The following is a 15284-nucleotide window of genomic DNA, read 5'->3' as shown; positions in this document are numbered from 1 at the left end:
CTTATAGCTGTTAATCAAATATACTTACTTGATTATGTAACTGGCCATGGTGGTGACCTTCTATAATCTTATCACTTAGCTGAAGGATCTCAAGTTATAGGTCCAAGGCCTGTCTGGGCTGAGTAGTAGGACTTTGTCTATGAAAAACTAAAAGAAAATGAAAAGTGGGGCTTGCAAGATGGTTCTAAAGATAATGGAGCTTGCCACCAAGCTCTCTGACCTGAGTTTGATCCTTGGAACCCATATGGTAGAAGGAAAGAGCCAACTCCCTCAAGTTATGGTCTGACCTCCATGTATATGCAAAATAAATGCAATAAAACATTGAAAGATAAGAAGCCAACACGGCTGTGGGTACTATGATAATAGCTGCCCTTTGATGAGAGTAGTTGCAGCTCTAGACTGGAGTGAGCATGGCTCTGATGGTCTTGCCCTCAACTCGGACATTCCCTATTCATGGCCATGTTGTAGATAGTGAGGGTTCTGAACAGGGCAGCGGGTTGACCAAACAACACAATTTGCAGATAGTGGAGCGGGTCTGACCCAGATGGAACCCAGACCTGCTGGTCCTAGCCAGCATACTATTTATTTTTAAATCCCACCAGTCATTCTTGCTTGCTTTCAGTATGTTTATAGCTCCCTTCTAGAGGAGAAGGGAAGAGACTGATTACTTGCCAATGTTTCTGTATGTCCAGAAGGCAGCAGAACACTGTCTGTTTCAGACACTGTGCTATCTGGGAAATCCGTGAAGGAGACAACACAGAAAATACAGCATCCAGGACTGATAAGCAGTGACTCAGAGAGACTGGTCATGAGGTGGGGAGGGGGGCAGACACAGAGGCAAAGAGGCAGAGATTGGGGCGGGGGGGGGGGGGAGAGATGGAGACAAACAGAGTCAGAGACAAAGACAGGGAGAGTCGTGCATATATGCATGCTGCTGTCGGCTGTCCCTGCTGCTCACTAATAGGGAGCTGGTATTTTAGTGCCCTTTTGAGCCACTGTGCTTTTAACTGCTGTTAAGATAAGGAGTAATGTCCCCCCAGCTGTGCATAATAGTGCTATAATTCCATCAAGGGGCTTTGATAACTTCATAAACCCTGACAGCCCAGCTTGAGTGGATTTTCATGTCACCATAACACCAAGATGGAATTACAGCCTTAATTTACTGGGTGTACATTTTGGGGGTACATTACTGAATGTTAAATCCTGTTAAAAACAAATCAGCTGATGCCATCTGGCTGTTCCCATCTCACAGTAGTCTCTGAGAAGCCACAGTAGCCTGGGTCCTGGCTCTTCCTCACCCTGCTTCTTCTCATACCAGCTTTCTTTCTCATCATAACCACCCTGACCATGACCATCATCATTATCAGCATCTTGTAGCCATGTAACTTAATTTGAAGTTCACAGAGGTCTTTTGCACATGCTCCTGTTAGCCTCGTGAGGATGTCAGCCCTGCTTGCCCATCTCAAGTTCGGTTATTTGTACTCTACAGAGTGCATGTCTGCAGGTTGTCTCCTTAAGAAAGAAAGCAATGTGTGCCTTGGCCTTTCATGTCACTCAGGAGTCCACAGCTGTGGCCTCTACCTTCCTATCCTCCTACCCTGCTCTCCTCACACAGGGCCACTCTTCACTGTCTCTTTTATACTAGTGCAAAAGTTTAATGCCTATGCCATAATTTAGAGCATTCTGAGAGGCACATCACACACTGGTGCATGCCTGCCTACCCATTTGTCTGCCCACCTCTCAGTTTTCTCTCCATCTGAATGGAGACTACTGTCCTTGTCTTTTTAAAGTACTTAAGTCCATATGAGATGGTATCCTGATCTCATTGCAAGTAGCTTTCTGTCACTCTTTGGAGCCACCACAGAATGATGTCAACCTTCTGAAGCCATGTAGGTGTGCACCTTCCAAACAGATCTCTGTAGAAGAACTAGGTTACAATTGGCTGGATTTTAACAGAACAGATCTGAATCAGATCTAGCAAAGGAAAAGAACAGTTGTTGTTGACACCATGTCCTATATTCTGTGTTTAATATAAAACTAGGTCACTTCTGGAAATGTCACCACAGGGACCCCATCCAGGACAATGGGTTGGCGGAGGCAGCACCCTGACTCAGCTGCATGCCGACCAGGTGAGCACCATTGCTCCATCATAGAGCTGAGAAATGCAATTGATCATATCTGCTGCATATAAGTGCTGTGTTTTCTAAATGCCTGGCTCTGCACTTTGCTGGATAAAGGCTTGGTTTTAGGAGAGCTATGATGTTGGATGCTCATTCCTTTCTTTTGAAGAATTGTCTTGGGTATAGCCTTTGTCTTTTTGTAGCTTAGTATTTACTTTACTGTTGACCGCTGGCAGGCATTCTCTCTCTCTCTCTCTCTCTCTCTCTCTCTCTCTCTCTCTCTCTCTCTCTCTCTCTCTCCTAGCGAGGGGCTGACTTTGAAGTGGACTTGAGGGAGCTGTTCCCATTGTTCTGTAGTTAGATGCTACTCATCTCTTACCCTGTCACAACCCAGCCCATGGCCCATGCTTTGTAATCCTAGTTTCTGGAGAGATACATGAACTTGGATGCTGGGGTAATGAAGTTTTGATGTTGGAAGCAAAGTCTGCTCTCACACTTTCCGGAGCTCTCAGAATATCTCTTCAGAGGCCTAAACCTTCAAGCCAAGCCTACAAGGACCGTTTCAACAAGATAGCCTGGTACAGTCACTACATGTGACCTTTAAACTTCCGTGTTGCTCTAACAGGAGCAAGGCAGTATGTGCCAGTTAAACACAAAGGCCTTGGCATTCTGGCAGCAGCCTGGCATGCTTTCCTTGCATTTTGCAGTGTGTTAGAGACAAAAGGCAGCAATGTATTTTCCCAAGAGAATGAGTGTTTCCAGAGGGGAAGGCTACTGAGATACAAAAAACAGGACAAGGCCCAGGCTCTTCCCTGTACAGTTCTGGGTGGGAACCACTGTCATTTAGAAAGCATGGTGCTCTGAAGAGCTGGAGGCCAAGACAAGAGTGTAGGGATGGGTTTGAAGGCTCCATTAACCTAGCTGATGTGTGGAGGCCAGGGGGACACCAGGAATCCACTGATCAGCTGAGAAAACTATCAGGAACAGGCAGGTCTGTGGAAGGCAGTTGGCTGGCAGGGTCAGCCTCTTTCCAGGAGCTGTAGCCATGGGGATGATAGGAAGAGGCAGATAAGGGATGGGGACATATATTTGTCAGTGTGAGCTGGCTTTTACTTGTACTTCGATGCTGCATCGACTGATATTACAGAGCCTAGGACGGCAGGCTTTAAGTTAGTGGTATGCTTATCATTGAAGTTTTCCTCCCTAAAAAGTGAGTGGTAAGAAGTTCTTTTCCTTCTACTGCTGGTGGCCAACGCCTGACCCAACCAAACATCACAAGACAAAAGGAAGAGAATGGAAGGTTTTTCTTTGTCTCGCCACCTGCCTACTCTCTACTTGGATGCTCTCCTTGATGCTTTGAGGATGAACGTTCTTTCTTACTCGTGAATCTTTGGTTGAGTGACTTGTGCAAAGCCCATCCCTCACCGAATATGCACTGTTCAGGGAGCACGCTATCATTTCCAAGAGATTCTCCCTTTGACCCCAGCTTTGCGCTGCCCTGCAAACCCTCCCTGCTCTTACGAGGGGTCACAGGTTTTATTGCCCAGCCTGTTTTCAGGAACTATGTGGCCATCTCCAAAGCGTATTTAGTAAGCATGTACTTGGAAAGTTTTCCTTTGCTTTATTTTTGTGGCTGCCTCTCAGCTCTGGAGCTCAGAGTTAACACTGTAAAGTGACTTCCGAAGTTGGAGCACCTTGTCACATTGTGCTCGCTGCTCTGAGAACCTCCCTTCCTGCTTTGCTGCTTTCCTGTACCACCTTCAGTTCCCATTGCTGGCCCCCATTCCGTCCTGGGCACTAAGAGGAGAATTTTGAAATCTACATGTTCCCTGTAGCACTCATGGTTGGGTGGGTGGGAACTGAATGAGATTGTGCTAGCACCTGGGAAAAAACAACCCTTTAAATGGAGAGCAACCTTTAAATTGTGATGGAACTAGGAAAACATGGCTCCCGACAGATTTTGACATGTGTGGCCAATTGTCCCCCATGCAGCTCTCAGGCAAATGGGCTGACATTCCCCAACACTTTCTGTTGTACTTCTTTGCTGTTTCTGACAGTTAGATCACTGTAGGAGTCCACTCAGTATGTGTATTCACAATTACAACCACACTGAGATCATTTCCATCACTTCAAAGAGAAATCTCATACCCACTGGGTATGGTTCTAACCTCCATCCATCCACAGTCCAAGGCAATCAAAATCGATTTTCTTCCTCTGAAGATTTACCTGTTTTGGTCAAGTTCTATAGTTTGATTCTATAAGAATCCAACCACATGTATGTGTGTGGTGTGTATGTGTATATGTGGTATGCATGTGGTATGTGTATGTGGCATATATGTGTGTGGTGTGCATGTGTGTGTGCATGTGGCATATGCGTGTGTATGGTATGCATGTAGTGTTTGTGTGGTGTATATGTGTGTGGTGTGCATGTGGAGTGTTTGTGCATGTGTGTGTGGTGTGTGTATGGTATGTATGCAGTTGTGTTGTGTGTATTGTGTGTTCGTGTGTGTGTGTGGTGTGCATGTGTGGTATATGTGTGTGGTGTGTATGTAGTTTGTATGTGGTGTGCATGTGGTGTGTGTGTGCTATGCATGTGGTGTGCATGTAGTGTATGTATGTGTGTATGTGTGTGTGTGATATGTATGTGTGTGTGAGAGAGTGTGTGATGTGCATGTGGTGTATGTGTGTGTGTGTGTGTGTGAGAGAGAGAGAGAGAGAGAGAGAGAGAGAGAGAGAGAGAGAGAGAGAGAGAGAGAGAGAGTATGTGGCCAAGTATGTGTATGTGTGGTCTCCACCATGCAAGTCCCCTGTACCTTACAGCTCTGTCTGTTCAGAGTACATATTTCTAAACATTTGTCTGTCCATGTATAATCATTTTCCCCCCAACTTAACATGCTTGAGGTCAGACTAGTGTGAACCTTGTGTGGGTGTCAGTGAGAGCCACCTTATCCCTCTCTCTTTTGATCCCAGATGCTCTTGAACCAGTGTTTGCAAGGCTCAGCAAAGATGCACAAGGCCTACTAAATTCTGTTGTGGTTGAGCTTAGGAAAGGCTAGTGGAGACCAGGAGGAGGCATTCAGGCAGAGCAATCACCATGCTCAACAATTCTTTGGGCATCCCCAGGTTTCATACTTGGCCAACACAACTTGCTTGAGTCCAACACAACTTCCTTTTGGAATGGACTCATTTGAGGCAGTGTTTGTCTTGTGTATCTTACAGTTTTTTCACAGATCAAGAGGCTCATCCTGCTCTGGGTAGTGGTATTTTATAGCCCTTTATAGGGAATGTGGCTGTGAGGAAGTCATTCTGATTGAACCCCTGATTTTCCTTGGTCACCTATAGTCTAGCCCACTGACACATAAAGCCAGCCTTCATACTTCAGTACCCTGACTTGTATAGCTATGTTAGTGATTCCTACACACTTACACAGCTAAGTTCAAAACGATGATCTTTGTAAATCTATGAAAACAAAGATGAACTGTTTTAGTTCTTATGGGAATTCTGAAGTAGCCAGAGGAGGACCATGTGTTTTACCTAATAAACTACTATTTACAAGTGAATGCACAGAGAGAGCAAATATGTACATTTAGGTATAGAATGCTGGGGGACAGAGACATGGCTCTGCAGTTAAGAGTACTTGCTGCTCTTACAAAGAACTCACTGTTTTCAGCACTCATGTGATGGCTAACAATCTATAGCTCCAATTCCAGAGGATCTGATGCTCTCTCTGGCCTTCATTGGCACTGTATACATGTGGTGCACATACGTACATGGTTGTAAACCACCCATGTACATTAAAATACACACACACATACACATGTACACACACGTGCACACACATGCACATATGTACACACACAATTTTGGAAATTTGCACATCATTCCTTTTACTCCTCAATTATAACAAAAAATTCAACAAATTCACTGGACAGTTCTTGATTTGAAATTTAATTGAATTAATTTTGTAGCCAACCAAACATCTCAGTTCCCATCTGTGGTACTGGCTTGAGTTTAAAGTCCATGAAGCCAGTTCTTGAGTTTGGGGCTATTCTCCTGATCTGTTTCACAGTGGAAACAATGGGCCTTTGGTGGATTTGCTAGCTTCATTCTGTTCCTATGACAAGTACCATGACCAAAGACAACCTAGGGGAGAAGAGTTTTTGCACATAGGTCACAGCCCATAATTGAGGGGAGTCAGGGCAGACACCCAGGCAGGATCTTAAAGTAGAAAACATGGAAGAATGTTGTTTGGTGGCTCTGTCAACAGGTTCATGCCTAGCCAGCATTCTTATACAAACCAGGGGCACCTGCATAGGGAATGGTGCCTCCCACAGCAGGCTGAGTATTTCTACCTAAATTGGCAGTAAAGACAATTCTTCACAGGCATACCCTCTAGCCAATCTAATCGAGCCATTGAGACTCACTTCTCAGGTAGCTTTACACTGTGTCAAGTTAACAAAATGGGACACTGAGAATGTTTGAAGATACTTTCTGATAAGAGCAACTCCATCTTCTCTGGATCCTTTTCATATCCTTTGCAGTAGAAGTCATGATGATACACTGTGATGCTGGGTCCTGACTTTGTGCAACTCCAAAAGACTTTGGCTCTGTGGTTCTATTAAGAGCTGGTGAGATGTCTCTCCAGATGTCCTGAACTGATCCAATAAACAGTTGGTGTCAAAAGACAATGACAGGTGACATTCATGGCATCACCACAAATGTAAAGCACAGCCACAGAAAAATAATTAAATGTGAGTGTGTTGGTAGAGCCCAGTAGATGTGGAAAAAGTTAAACATGCAGAAATATCTGGCTCTTGTTCTCATGTTCTTATGCACTTTCCAGAATTCAGGGCATAGAAATCCCCATGATGCTGGCTGAATTGCAGACCATCTGAGTCTTTGGAAAGTGTAACAGGTTCTTCCTGCACCCACATGACCAGCTATCCTAAAGGCTAATAGACCCCAATTTTGTTAAATAGCCCCAATGAATCATTTCTCCATCAGTCCTCACTGGTCTGGAGGTCTTTCGCAGCTTCACACACTTTTAGTATTTCAGCACTACGGGGGGAGGGGCATGTGCCTAAGCCAAGAGGAATTCCATAACATTCTGTTTAGTAAACACTCACTCAGGTCCAAGCACTTTAATAAGCGCATGCTTGTTTGTACTGATTTGAAATAATTAATTAAAAAAATAACAGAAGCACCAGAAGGCTAGCATGATTGCACTCTCTACTGCAGCTGCTCTCTCCTGCTATGTGCAATGTCTCAGAAAGCCTTAGATTCAGAGTGGACACCTGCACCCTCATCTTCTGTCCCACAATTACTCTTGTACGCGGTTGCTTTTAATCGGAACAACCACCAGCAATCTGGCCTCCTACACATGTGCTATCGCCTAAAGACACGTTGTGTGAGGTAATGGTGAAACACCATCAACCCATGCTTGCACAGTGTCCAACAGATGTCCTGTCCTGCTGTGTGTTCCTTAAACATCAACTCGTGCCATCCCTGTGAGATCAGTATTGTCTCTGGGACATCTAGACATACAGTTTGGAAACTGTAACCTCAATATTATATGTGAATTATTAGATCCATCATTAAAATCTATCTAATTTCAGAGAAGTGGGAAATTCTGATTTCAATTTAACATTGGAGCTTTTTTTGTGAGAGTCCATTTTGGTGTTCAGCATCTATACACATGACGCCTCCTTTCTCCTCTTAGGAAATCTGGCGTTTAGGTCCAAACAGTGTTCTTCCCTATCTTTGGAAATACACACAGCCTGCCTTTGCTCCAGGACCCCTTATTAATGATCACATTAGCTCAGAAGGCTGGTGAGCAGTGTCCTTCACTCTCTGGCCTTTCAGCATTCTGTTTCATTGTTTGGCAGCTATGGCAAGGCTGCACCCCGAGGAGAGAGACCTGCTACAGAGTGCAGGTACAGGAAAAGGCCCCAACACAGAGGTTGCTTACCCCACCCCCTCACTTCAGTAGCTCCCTTTAGCCCTTAGCTGTTTGTGAGCTACTGAGTAGGCACATCACATGAACTAAGACCCCAGAACACATCAGCCACTTGGCGGCTTTCACTGCCTGTCCCCTGTTGCTACTGTGGTTGGTTAATACCTTGGCCTTTGGCTGGTTTGTTAAAGATGCCTCATGACATCACCAAGCTTCAGGCCCAAAGATATTTTAGCCTTTTTAAAATCTTTCTTTATTGTGATGGTGATGGAGCTCTTGCTCTGGCCTCCTCCTCCTCCTCCTCTTATCTTCCTGCCACCCGGTCCTCTTATTCTCTGGCAGTTAGGGCTACTTTTCTTGCCTATCTCCTAATTCATTCTCCTGCTTGCTCTGCTCTTTGTGGTCATGTTGACACCATGGACTGGATAGTTTGTCACCTTGACATGAGCTAGAGTCACTTGGGAAAGAGGCAGCCTCAGTTGAGAAATTGCCTCCATCAGACTGGCCTGCGGGCAAGTCTAAGGGGCTTTTTCTTGATTGATGGTTGCTGTGGGGAGGCTTGGCCCACTGTGAGTGGTGCGCGGTATTAAGAAAGCAGGCTGGGCATGCTGTGGAAAGCACGCCAGAAAGCAGCATGCTTCTGCTCCTGTCTCCAGTTTCTTTGCTTGAGTTTCTGCCTTGGCGTCCCTCAGAGAGGTACTGTAAGCTGTAAGAACAAATAAACCTTTCCTCCCTCAAGTGGCTTTTGGTCCCTGTTTTGTGACAGCCATAGGAGGCAAACTATAATACATTGATTGTTTCCTTTGGAATCTTTTGTCTTAAAGAGTTACACTCTGGTCTCTAAGCCCATCAAATAGGGTGCATGGGAGCTGCCAGTCAGTGGCATCCCTAGCCTCAGGATCTAGCGGTTTTCTAACAGGAGGGTATATTAGGATAGGAAAGTGGCTGTTCTACTGTATTGTAGAGGCAGTGGAAAGCAAGACTGCGCTCCCTATGGCCATCGGACCCTCAGGTCCTTTCAGCCCTGGACAGCTTTCCACTATAATCCCCTCCTCTGTCTCTCTGCTCAGCTCCCTACTTCCCCAGCTTGGCTCAAACTCTGCCCTCTGCCTTTGACCCCAGCCTGTAAAATGTCCTTGTGGCTGTCACCAGTCAGGTGGATGTCGCCATAACTTCATGATATCAATAACTTCGCTAGTGAAGCCAATGAGGTAATTTTCCCTGAAGCTCTAAATATAATTTAACAAGTTAAACACTGTAACATTGTGGTGAATGCGCTATTAAGGGACTGTAAATTGCTTACATAGCGTCAATAAACACAGTGCCCTCGAGCAAGGTGCTGTTAAGAGTTTATAATCTAAAGCAGCAGTTGAAGTATCACCCCGAGGCTCCAACTTCAAGTCAGATAAAAACAAAGGGGCCGAAGATTTTGCACAGTGCCAAGCGCACACAGGAACACCACACGCTGTAGGGGATAATTACTTCTCGAATGCTTAATGTAGATTCGCCAAGAAACACATCTGTTATCAAATTTGCCTGTGATGAATTTGAGTCCTCCATTTCCCCAGAAAACAGGGTGAGATGAAGTTGCCAGTTACACTTTGTATATGGTGTCTCTCACCAACCCCTTTCCCTGTCTCATCCTTGTCTTCGGATAAGGGCAGATATTTCTGAGTGCTCCACTCTCACACCCTGGCGTGCATGCTAGGGGCTGATGTGCAGAGGGAACAGTTTTGTGTAATTAAGTTATCTTTGGTGTTCCAGAAAAGGATGCAGAGTTTTCAGTCTTATGTTATATTTTAGAAAGAAAGTATTTCATGTTTCAGATTTGCTAGCCTCCAATGATTCTTCCCGCTCGCTCACTTCATGCGCCCAGTGCCCCAACCCTTAAGCCAAATCCTTTTCCAAAACATCTCCCCTCCCCCAACTCTTCAATTTCTTCCCTAGTACAGAGTTGCAGCCAAGTGGTGACTAACCCTTTCTGTGCTTTACTGCTCTCCAGAGTGTTGGGTCTGAAGCTTTTGCATTTGATCATTAGACAGGGAAGTGCTTAGCATTTTACAAATATTACCTCATTAATCACTGTGACCATCAGCCCCCGACAGTGTTTGCCATAGATGTGGATTTCAGAGTGATGGAGAAAAGAAATTTCTGAGTGGTCAAGAGACACAGGCAAGACTGCCTGGTAAGCAAGGTGCTGCAGAGAATGGGAATTCATTGGCTGAGGACCTGACCTCAGCACACCACATTGAACAGGTAGAGGTAGTGGGTGATCCCTTGTTCTTTCTGAGTAGCTTGTTCTTTATTTCTAACTAGCTGGCTGAATTACATTTAGAGGCTAAATGGGAGCTATGAGTAGGGTAAAAGATTCATTTCCTATTTTGATTATAAAGGCCATCCTGGAGTCATGGAAACTTAACTTATATTGCTCCTGGTCACTAAGTATGTGATACCTGTACCCTAAGGACAGGTGGTAGAATTAGAGAAGGCTAGGTTATAAGAACAGCAACCAAAATGACCTTTGTCCCTATGTAAGTGTTGGCAGACCCTGTCTCTGTTCTCCAGCAATCTCTATCCCTGTGTCTTTGTCTCTGTCTCTGCGTGTCTTTCTCTTTCTCTCTGTCTTTCTCTGTGTGTCTCTGCCTCTGCCTCTGCGTGTGCGTGTGTGTGTGTGTGTGTGTGTGTGTGTGTGTGTGTGTGTGTGTGTGTTGGGGGACATAATATGTGTACATATATGTGTTCATATGTGTAACAGAGACGAACATTAGGTATCTTTCCTTAGAAGTCATTCCCCTTTGTCTTTTTCAGACAGGGTCTCTCCCAGGGACCTTAGGCTTTCAGGCTTGATGAGACTGGTTGGTCAGAAAGCCCCAGCGACCCTTCCATTTCTGCCTCCTCCCTGATGGCATTACAAGCAAACCTGGGGATTTTGTTTTTAAATTAGGTGCTAGAGCTCAAACTGCAGGTCTTCTTGCTTGAGCCACAGGCAATTGACCAATTAAGCTTCATCCTTAACCCTTTCCTGCCTTGCCCTTGCCCAGATTATTGAATCCTTCCTTCTGAGCACATGTCAGATGTTTTGGGACTTTGCATATGTAAGTGCTACCAGGATCTATGCTATCCAGTTTCTCAGGCAGAAATGTTTTTGAAGATGGGAGATGATGTGGGTGATTCGGTCTGAGGCTCATGGTCCACCTGGGATGGCTTTGGCTTTAGGGCCAAATTCACCATTCTTTGTTATAAAGTATGAGGTAGGCAATTTACAGCGAAGTTTCTTACACATTCGATTACTGAAACTGCTTCCAGCTGGCCACGACATCTCCATTAGGAAATAGGCCACTCTCCAGGAGATGTTTCCACGGATGCAGTCAGCCAAGTGAGCTCTCCCAGGATCTTGGAGTGAGGTGGGCCACCTCATTCACTTTCTTCCCCAAGTGAGATTCATTCCATTAGGATAAACCTGAAAGTGGGCTTCTTAAGTCTGTTGATACGTTATGAAAACACTCGGATAAATAATAATGTGTCAAACAAGAAATTCCATCTTACTTTTAAGCAGCTTAATTTTCATATTCTCTAACACTGACCATCCCCCTTTCTACACCCCCCCAATTTATTTCATAAAACATAATCCAAATCTATCATGGGTGGTACACCCTAGTTTTCCTTTTCTTTCAAGTAATGCATTCTTGTGTAAACACGTTGTTTATGAAAGAGCCTTTCACGGATGCTTTGTGTTGCTTTTGCACAAGAAAATACATTTGAAAGGAATTCTCCCCAGCCTGGCATGTAATGTTTCATTAGCCCACGTAACCTTGTTTATTTGCTTTTTACAATTTTATTTGGGAAAGGAAATCAATTTGCACCCCTGACACGCTGCCAGGTTCCTGTTTATAAGCACACAATAGGCAGCGTCGAGGGGGTAAAAATACATAGTTTAGGATTTCAGCCTTGAGTGTGACACAATCTGTATACAAAGCCATAGTGGCAATTGAGTTTTCCTGTCCCTGCAGCTACACCAGGTTATTTAAGCCTGTTTTTTTTTTTTTGTTTTGTTTTTTTTTTTAAATCAGAACATTATCCAGTGTGAATCCAGTAAATAGCTCAAATGGCCATGGGCACTGAAGTGGAAAGGAGGAATATCAACAGAAAAGCAGAGAACTTGTTGCTTTTTCTTATTGTTGTTTTGTTTTGTTTTGTTTTGTTTTTGAGGAGACGTGAGGAACGAGTACAGTATAATTGCAAATATCCTCAGGTCTCCTGCCATGGGGGATTCCAAGTGACCAGAACTGAAGCTCAGCGTCCTTCCAAGAGAGTCCCTTTCCTTTTCTTCAGCCTGCCAGGCAGTAATGGCAGGCTTATAGTCATCAACTCGACCAACCTCTCCCTCCAAAGATTCTTAACTTTTCTTTCCCCCAACATGAAGTCATTCCTTCGTGGGTCAAGCATATCAAGGTCTAAATATGAGTAGGAAGCAGAAGTGTAAAACACAATCTTGCTGCAGCTGAACGAATCTGCAGCAAGAGTCAGGAGACACACACTCGAGCTCTGCCTTTGAGTGGATATTGGCCTCAGGGCTCTGTCTTCCTCTGAGCCAAGGCAAGGACTGGATCCAAGGCTCTCTCTGGTGCCTTTCCTTCAGAACGCTCATAAGGAAATCTCCAGCTCTTGTCATTCTCTTCTCTCTGTCTTCCCTGGATGCATAGGAGTCCAGTGTGAGATCTGCCCATCTAAGGCCCTGCCTTCATTCCTGTAGATAAATTCTTTCCCTGCTGGGTCTTCCTTAGTGTTAGAGATGTGCTTCCTTTGTTTGGGGAATTTTCTTGTTCCTTTTCATTTTCCTACCTTTTGGCAGAAACCGAGCCATGAAATTCTGCATATTAAGGGGTTGTGACTCTGCAGCCCAACACCCTTTGGGTCATAGGACTGTGCCTGCAGGTAGGAGAGTATCCCTCTCCATCCACCCTGTAATTCACCAGTCAGCCATTAGCCAGAGTCTCTCTTTGAAGGCAGCAGGATTTTCCAAGTTTTTCAGGGACTCTTTATTTAATTGAACATACCAAGAACTCTTGGTATAATGTGTGTGTGAATGTAGAATGTTCACTGGAGTCAGCTGATGGGGCAAGCAGACTTCTACAAAGGCTGAATTTAAGAGGAATTTTTGGATATTTGTCTGTGCTAGTGCTTCAGGACACTCTTAAGTAGATGTGATTGGATCGTGTCACAAAAATTAAGACAAAAACCATAATCCCTCCATCCTCCCCATCATCCCCATCCTCCCCATCATCCCCATCCTCCCCATCATCCCTGATTGAACACTCCACATTTCTTAGTCTCCTCTGGAGTTCCATATGACTATTTTGCAGACTTTATGCACCAGCTTTCTTTCCATGCACTATATGCTTTCAGAGAGAGAGAGAGACAGAGAGAGAGAGAGAGAGAGAGAGAGAGAGACAGAGACAGAGACAGAGACAGAGACAGAGACAGAGACAGAGAGAGAGCACTTTCTTTGCTCTTCTCCCCTAATGCTTTATCAACTGGGGTGGTGTGAAAAGATTTTGGGATCAATAGATCAGTGTGCAAGATAAGACATTACTGAGAACCTAGGCTCCTGGAAGTGACCTCTCCTAGGCTGGGAGTGGGAGATTAGGTTTTATCTCTAAATATTATTGTTCTGTGGAAACAAAGATGGAGTTGATAGAAACACAGCTATCCAGAGTTATTAGCCCCAGGGACAGCTTCAGAGAAGCTTCACAGGCGAAGCTTCTTCAGCAGAGGAAAGATCACTCAAGTGCTCTGGGGTCATCTCTTTCTTGTGTGCGGCATACATTTTCCCAGCAGATATAATCTTGAAAATGCATACTTACCTGGCAGGGGAGATACCATGATCACAACGGTGGTTTTCCCAGGGCGAGGCTTATCCATTGCACTCTGGATGTGCTGATCCCTGCGATTTCCCCAAATGAGGGAAACTGGACTGCATAATTTGTGGTAGTCGGGGACTGTGTTTGCACTCTCCCCTGGTTAAAAAAAAAAAGAAAAAAGAAAAAAAGAAAAAGGAAAAGAAAAAGGAAATGCATTCCAGCACTCAAATTCTTTCGGATTTTCTTCAAACCAATTCAAAATTTCAAATTCAACTATTTTATAAGGTGACTAGTAAACTAGATGACTGTCAAATACATCTGAGAAATCTATTTCTTTGCAGAAAGGCCTACAATTTGTCTCTTATACAGGAACCAGATGACAAATATTAAGCATGGACCACATACACACACACACACACACACACACACACACACAGAGTCATGTTCATCTGTAAAGCAAGCAAGAGACAAACACACACACACATACACACTCATATTCATGTGTAAAGCAAGCAAGCCAGAGATAAACACACACACCCAAATACACACACACACACACACACAGAGTCATGTTCATCTGTAAAGCAAGCAAGAGACAAACACACACACACACACACACACACACTCATATTCATGTGTAAAGCAAGCAAGCAAGAGATAAACACACTCAAATACACACACACACACACACACACACACACACCCCAGACAACAGAAACTTCACTTTACTGGAGCAACTATGAGTCCTTTGCTCTGACAATTCACTAAAAGTTCCAGCAATGTAGTCATGGCTGTTACTGGGGTCTCCAACTTTCTTAGCATGTCTATTGTAAGTTAGGAAACGTATCTTTTTTAAAAAGTTTCTCCAATAGCCAGCAAGTCTGCACATCCTGAAACTGACAGTAGAGCACACTGAAATGGAAAGGAACCCAGGAGACACTCTAGTGTTCCAGCTACTGAAGGTCTATAGACCAGGTGTCACACCACAAGAGGCGGAAGCTGCTGGGTGCTGACACCTAAGGAAAACTCTCTCATGGCATTAGCATGTTGCTTAGCAAGTCAACCCATATATCCCGGTTGTCTAGGTAGAAAAATGCAGTTCCGAACCACCTCCTTGCCTCCTGCCCAGGAATTTTGGCTGAAAAGAGACTTGTGCTCAGTCTGGTGATGGCTTTATGGTACATAAACACCAGGTGCCAAATTCTTCCTTCTGTGATTCTCACATATAAAGCCCTTCTTATGCCAAGCCCAATTGTCTTGCCAGCAGGAATGTCGACAAATAGGAAGCTGTGGCCTCAGAGCAAGACTTTGTTTGGAGGGTGTGTCCCCAGGTTCAGAGGAGTGATGCTT

The 15284-nt window shown here is 44.6% G+C and overlaps 1 protein-coding gene and 1 non-coding gene across 2 annotated transcripts in view; both read left to right on the top strand.

Moving 5' to 3' along the window:
• The window catches only part of LOC147003979 (cyclic AMP-responsive element-binding protein 5-like), a 267689-nt gene that overhangs the window by 130350 nt on the left and 122055 nt on the right, over positions 1–15284 (top strand). The gene's annotated exons all lie outside the window — the stretch shown is intronic.
• LOC115031403 (U1 spliceosomal RNA) lies at positions 13930–14093 on the top strand. Its single transcript, XR_003837043.1, has one exon. It is a non-coding gene; the product is annotated as a U1 spliceosomal RNA (small nuclear RNA).

This window comes from Mus caroli, unplaced genomic scaffold, assembly GCF_978045245.1.
Source record: "Mus caroli unplaced genomic scaffold, Mus_caroli_1 scaffold_7, whole genome shotgun sequence".
Lineage (NCBI taxonomy): Eukaryota > Metazoa > Chordata > Mammalia > Rodentia > Muridae > Mus > Mus caroli.
This window is presented reverse-complemented; position numbering and strand designations above follow the sequence as displayed.